Raw genomic sequence first — 7,263 nt, forward strand, 5'->3', positions numbered from 1 at the left:
ACCCAGGAAATAAAAAGGGGGAAGGAAGATGTCTCTAGAAGCCTTGAGGTGTAGCATGAGGAAGAGCAAGACTGAGGTGGGGAGAGAGGGCGAGTACAAATAGAAACGGCATGGCCTCGACTCCCTTTGCCCACGTGTCTTACTTGTACTTCTGTAATACCTTTTCCTCGTGTCCACACAGTTCCTCAAAGCATTTACTGGGAAGGCCTCACTTTGGACAAAATGTGTCCCTCCACCACTCCCGTCCCACCCTGTAGCTTCAGTTCTGATGCACGAAACCAAGCCAGAGAAAGTAGCCTCACAGATGGTCTGAGAACCTGCCCTCGCCTAGCTTGGTGTGAAATGCAAACCACCAGGTCCTGATGGGGGCTGATAAGAAGAAACTAGAATCTGTATTTGAAGAGACCCAGGTGCTACAAACCACTTAGGGTCTGTGAACTTACTGTTTCTTTGCTTTTGGGTTTTCCTTTCTTTGTTTGCTCTCCCACTGTTGTCTTATAGTGAAATTCTTTCACAAACATTCTTTTTAAAAAAAACTTTTAAGTATATTATTTTATTTTGAGAGGAGGCAGAGAGAGGGAGAGAGAATCCCAAGCAAGCTTTGCACTGTCCGTGCAGAGCCTGATGTGGGGCTCGAACTTACTAAGAGTTCAAGTGAGATCCTGACCTGAGCTGAAATCAAGAGTCAGACATTTGAGTGACTGAGCCACCAGGTGCCTCTTTCACAAACATTCTAATCTTACCTCAGCTGAACTGAGGCACTGGGCTCAGGTGAGGGGAGACCACAGAAAGGAAGCTGCTTCTGTTACCCCACCGTCCTCCGTGTAGTGGGTGCTTCTGTACAAATGGGGGCTTGATGTTTAGGTCACAGGGAGTCCTCTGCCGGGATCTAATGTCTTTCAGGAGCATTTTGTTAAACATTAGTGGAGGTAAGTGTTGGTAGCATCAGTTAGAAAAACTGAGGTCAAGGGAAACTGAATTAGTTGACTCTTGACTACTTCCTGGGTCTCAGGTCATAGGGAACTTCCTGGATCTAAACCCAGATGTAAGGAGTCTGAGTTCAAATTTCGGATCCCTCAACCAGTTTACTGGACACAAGCATCTTGAGGAGAGGAGAGTATGACAAAGGAGGTAAGAGCCCAAGCTCGGAGTCAGACAGGTGTCATAGGAACCCTGCCCTTTAATAGCTATGTGGACTTGAAAAAACCCCTTGATCCCCGTGCCTCAGTTGCTTCAATGGCAAATGAGGATAATAAATTACTATAGAAACATCATAATGATTAAATGAGATAATATAGGTAAAATGCTTAGCACAGATTGCGGCCCATAATAAAAGCTCAGAAATGGAAATATTTATTTATCTTGCACCTAATAGAGTGTCTGGTGTATTGGGGATATACCATAATTATGTGTTGAATTTAGCTGAATCTTGGGTTTTTAGTGAACATATTCAGCAAGCTTAGTGAAGTGGTATAAATTTAATACAAGGTTCCAGACACATTTAAAATCAATCTGGAGTAATGAGAAGCTGTCACTTGCTCCGTTAAATAAGCTGGATAACAGCCCATGAGTCATCATCAGGGTTTAATACGTTTTCATTTTACACAGACCAATGAAACTCCGAACAAAAAGGCAGGAGGAAGCTGAGGGCTTGATGGCCAAAACTGGTTTCCAGGCACGTTGTGCTGCTAAGGATGTGAGGATTTCTGCCTTTGCTCTACATGTGTCTCTCTTGTTCACCGGAGAGCCAACTGCAAGCTCCAGGCTTAATGGCAGGAGGGCTGGGGTCACACGGGGCTTGACCCCTCACCCCCACAACTCTCTGCTCTTTCAGCAACAATCCCCCCTTGTCTTTAAAGTAGTAAGGTAACCTGTTCAGAAATGGTGAAATTATTTCTTCTTAGGTAAACTCAACAATCAAAAAGGACACAGATAAAGTGCCAGTAAAAGAAAACAGAGGGGTTCCTAGATGGCTCAGTAGGTTATGTGATCAGCACTTGATTTTGGCTCAGGTAGTGATCTCACTAAGTAAGTCAGGATTGAGCCCTGAGCCAGGCTCTGTGCTGGGCGTGGAACCTGCTTGGGATTCTCTCCCTCTCCCTCTCCTTCTCCCTCTGCACCTCCCCTGCTTGTGTGTGTGTGCATGTGTGTGCTCTCCCTCTCTCACTCTCTAAAAAAAAAAAAAAAGAAAAGAAAAGAAAAGAAAAGAAAAGAAAAAAAATAAATCACTTAAAAGGGGTTTTCTTTTTTCTTTTAAATTTTTAAAAAATGTTTTTATTTATTTTTGAGACAGAGACAGAGCATGAGCAGGGGAGGGGCAGAGAGAGGGAGGCACAGAATCCAAAGCAGACTCCAGGCTCTGAGCTGTCAGCACAGAGCAGGACGAGGGGCTCGAACTCACAGACTGCGAGATCATGACCTGAGCTGAAGTCAGACGCTTAACCGACTGAGCCACCCAGGCGCCCTAAAAGGGGTTTTCTTAAGAGAAAGAGACAGCCCAACCATCCAATTAATTGTCTTCTGTGTGCTAGGAGCTCTGAATATGCAAATCTAGGTTAAGTGCAAAGTAACCAAATAGACAATACATTCTATGAATTTAGAGGAGGAGGAGATGGTGGAGCAAACACTGACTTAGAAAATGGCCTACTTAAGCTCCGTTCTTGCCTCTCCCCTCCTTTGGCACCCCCATCGGTACCCACTCTGGCCCTGAGAGGCAGGATGGTTCCGGAACACCTCCACGCCACAGCCAATGTGTGAGGAGAGTGGCTGACCCTTACTTAGTCCAGAGCTTGCAATCCTGGAGGCCTCGCCCTTCCCTTGGGTGGGGTGGGGTGGGGGTGGAGATTTGCGCAGGCTCTTTGGACAAGACAGGACTGGATATGGGTTTTGAAGGATGGATGGACTTTGGGAAAGGAGGAAGATCGGAAAAGTTATTCCAGCTAGGAGAGACGATAAAAATAAGTGAAGTTGAAAAAGTGGAAAATAAAAGATGCATTTTGGGAACATTGAATAAATAAGTTTTATTGATGGTAGTTTCTAATTAGAGAAACAGTTCACAACATGGTCTTTTTTTTTTTACCTCAAGATGCTGCACATGAGGGACATATGAGAGATCTGTGACAACTGCTTCCCCCTGGGATCCATGCTGGGTCCCTTCTTATCTTCTCATTTTGAGGAACCGCTGATCATAAGGTGCCCTGAGGCTGAGTCTTGCCAGTCCATTTACGCAGGAGCAAAGAATGCAGAGAGTTTGCTACGCAGAAGAAAAGGAAAGGGGGTTAAGGGAAGAACAGCACATTCATGTGTATATTTCTGTTGGTAATCCCTTTTGCCCCGCTAACATAGCCATCCTCTGGTTGATGCTCTTGTGTTTCACTGAGACCCTGACTTTGGTTTGGGTGAGTAGACTCAGGAAAGGCCTGATGTGTCCAGATCAAACACACAATGATGCCATGAACTAAGAAATAAATTACTCCCCAAATTATTTTATTAGACTCTACCTGGCCATCATGAAGCTGTTGATGCACTTCCTTCTATTTGGGTGAGACCAGAATGTTTGAGACACAGGTGGCTACAAAACCTGAAGTGCAAAATCATCTACAAAGAGATCCTACTTATTTTTAAAATTGTATTGCTTTGTTTTTAAAACCAATGCACTTACAGGATTAAACATTTAAAAGATATGAATGAGTAATGTAAAAATATCCCTCCTTTCTTGATCCTAAGCCATCCAGTGTTCCTCCTCAAAGATAAAGATGTTTCCGTTTTTTGTTCATGCTCCCAGATCCCATATGTGCGTATGCGTGCAGATATATACATTATGATCTTCAGTTCCGTTATGCATAGCTACATGACATTAAAAATAGAAGCAATTCCTCAAAATAAAAGCAGGTAACAATTCAAAGCCAGTTTCCAAGAAATCATTACGCCACAATCTCCCTCCGATTTCTTCAATCAACTGTGTTTGTTTGCATTGTAATTGTGCTGCCGTTTAACTCAAGTGCCAAAATAACTTTGGCCGATTCAAGGCAAGGAACTCCTAAAATGGGTTTGCTAGGATGCAGAAATGTTACTATTCCATATATGCTTCATTGTCTTAAATTTTTTTCCTAAATTGTTTCCAAGAAAATTTAGGTCTCAAGTCATTTCACTCACACATACTTAAGGATGCATCTAAAAAGTATAGCTATTTTCTTACATCATCCTAATGTCATTATCATGCCTAACCCAGTTAATAATTCCTTGGTATCAACCTAATGCCAAGATCATTTTCAAAATTTCCTGATTATCTAAAAATCTTTTTTTTTTTTTTTTTTGACACCCCTGGGTGGCTCAGTCAATTAAGCATCCGACTTTGGCTCAGGTTATGATCTCGCAGTTTGTGAGTTCAAGTCCCGCGTTGGGCTCTGTGCTGACAGCTCAGAACCTGGAGCCTGCTTTGGATTCTGTGTTTCCCTCTTTCTCTCACCCCCCCCCCCGCCCCCCCCAAGATAAACGTTAAAAAATTAAAAATAAATTAAAAATAAATAAATAAAAGTCTTTTTTTTTTTTTTTTTTTTTTTTTTTTTTTTTTTTTTTTTACTTACAGTTAGTCTAATTCTGGTTTCAAACACAGAGTCCATATATTGAATTGAACATGAATCTCTGAACCTGGAGCAGTACCTAGCCACCTTGAATGTTCCACATTCTGGATTTGTCTGTGTATTTTCTCATTGTATCATTTAACTTGATGCTTTAGCTCCTGTAGTTCTTGTAAACTAGAAGTTAGTTTGAGTCACAACTAACTAGAAGTTAGTTTTAATCACAAAAAGAGTTTAAGTTACACTTTTTTGAGGGAAGTGGTACAAAATACTTTACAGATGGTACTTGGAGTTTCTGTTGCATCATATCAGGCAGTATGTGATATATGGTTCCTCCACCTTGATAATAATTTATTTAATGCAAGTGTCACAAACTAGGGCCCCTGGGCCAAATCCAGTCTGTCACCCAGTTTTGAAATGAAGGCCTTATTGAAACGGAGCCACACTCACTCCTTTAGGTACTAAGACTGTTTTGCACTACAATTGTAGAGGTGAGTAGCTATGGCTGAGATGCTATGACCCACTAAGCCTAGAATGTTTATTTTTTGGTCCTTTGCAGAAAAGTTTGTTGATCCCTAGTTTAGTGTGTTCGTGTTATGACTGACTTATCCTCCAAATGAGAAATCTGGGCTCTAAATGCTAAATCGATTTGTCTAAGCTGACACAGTCAGTAAGAGAAGGCAAAGCTCTTCTTTCTAGGTCCTGTCCCAGCTCCCTTCCCCACCTCTTTGCCCTCCTTCTAAGCCATTCAGTGTCCTACAAAACAAGTAGTCAGACGTCAAAGTTTCATTCTCTTCCTAGCCTGGCCCATCAGAACTAGAGCCCAGATGCTGGAATGATTCACAGGGAAGCAGAAGGTACAGTCTGATGCTTTTAGCTGTGAAAGAAATCTGACTCAAACTGGCTTAAATAGAAGTTTACTAACTCACCATACTTGAAGTCAGTGATGTTGCCAAGGGCCCAGATTCATTCTATCCCTGTGCTCTGCTCAGTGTCGATTTCATTTTCAAGTTGGTTCCCCTGTGGTCTCAGATGGTGGCCAGTGGTAATCAGAGGTCCATGCCTCCTTGTCACACCCAGCAGGAGAGACGTGATAAACACTACTTTCAGAGATGGAGTACGAGTTCTTTCCTTTTGTCTGATTAGGCTCCCATGTCTGGAATAGGTGTCAGCCATAGTACCGGTAGCCAGGAGAATGCATTAACTCACAGAGAATGATCAAGACTCTCTCTCTGGGCCTCAAAGTGGGGTAGATAGTTGAAGAGCAACTAAGATTCTGGTAAAAAAGGCAGAAGGTAAAGTGAAGGGGAAAATCAGTTTGGGAAGAAATGTGGTTTAGGGTCTTTCAGGGCTAATAAGACTGCCGATTCCCACGGTGATTAATGGATGTTCTTACCAGGGGAGAAGACACCCTAACTAAAACTGTTGTCTTGAATCAATTATGTTATTCCCTCTACACTAGGAGGAGATTTGGTCACAGGATGGAATGTTTTTATGATATTTCTATGTCCTCAGTTTATAACCAAAGTTATTTCACAGGAAGTTTAAGGATTTTTTATCAAAACGATACTTAAGTGTTTTTCAAACATTTAAAATAAATTTGAAGAAAATAGCACTTAAAGGATAAGGAATTATTAATCAGTTTTAGGAACTTATACTAACTAGATCTGCAATAGTGAAGGAAAAACAGCAGTATGAACCCAAACTGTATGAATTATGACATAAGATTTTCAACCTAAGCAGGAAAAATGTCACAAAAAAAAAAAAAAAAGAAAAAGAAAGCAGTTGTAATTTATTTCTGCCCTAACAACTTCTTGACAGATTAAGTTTAGGACATTTAGATAATGCAGAGAGCATTGCCTTTTTTGTATACCATACGTAATAAGATTTATAAGGAGACAATATAGTGGATGAGATTTTGGAAGATGTGGTTCAGTACTTCTCAAATATATAACTGAACATTATAATTGCCTGGAGAAGTTTTATTTATTTATTTATTTATTTATTTATTTATTTATTTAAAAACAATTTTTTTTTAACATTTATTTATTTTTGAGAGAGAGACAGAGTGGGAGTGAGGTCGGGCCAGAGGGAGAGAGGGAGACACAGAATCCGAAGCAGGCTCCAGGCTCTGAGCTGTCAGCACAGAGCCTGATGTGGGGCTTGAACTCATGAATCCTAAGATCATGACCTGAGCTAAGTCGGACGCCCAACTGACTGAGCTGCCCAGGCGCCCCTTTATTTGTTTGTTTTTTGTTTGGTTATTTATTTTTTTAATTCATAAATTTGATTTAATTGGGTTGGGATAATTTTAAAAACTGCCAGGTGACTCTAGTGTGTAATCAACTTTAGTTGGAACGAAAGACAGACAGAAGACCCCACAGAGGGGCCATCTCCTCTGGGCTTAGACCCCAGGTCTGGAGTCTAAACCTGAGAGCCTAAGGATCATATTTCACTGACTCTAAGATCTACTCCACAGCCTCCACCCACCTCTGGCAAATTTATCATTTCTGAAATTGGGATGCAGTCAGCAGGTCAGATGCTCAGCCAGCATGAACATGTCCATTGCCACGTGTGGCCAGGGTGACAGCAGTTTGGAGGCAGATGTTGGGACCAGTATTGCACCCTTTAAAAAATACAGCAATATTGGGACGCCTGGGTGGCTCAGTTGGTTAAGCGTCCA

The 7,263-nt window shown here is 41.6% G+C and overlaps 1 long non-coding RNA gene across 1 annotated transcript; it reads left to right on the top strand.

Annotated features, from left to right (window-relative positions):
* The first annotated feature begins 486 nt into the window (after window positions 1–486).
* On the top strand, window positions 487–3,484 carry LOC128314244 (uncharacterized). The gene is made up of 2 exons (XR_008295739.1): window positions 487–1,131; window positions 3,086–3,484. It is a non-coding gene; the product is annotated as an uncharacterized LOC128314244 (long non-coding RNA).
* The last annotated feature ends 3,779 nt before the right edge of the window (window positions 3,485–7,263 follow it).

This window comes from Acinonyx jubatus, chromosome B1, assembly GCF_027475565.1.
Source record: "Acinonyx jubatus isolate Ajub_Pintada_27869175 chromosome B1, VMU_Ajub_asm_v1.0, whole genome shotgun sequence".
Lineage (NCBI taxonomy): Eukaryota > Metazoa > Chordata > Mammalia > Carnivora > Felidae > Acinonyx > Acinonyx jubatus.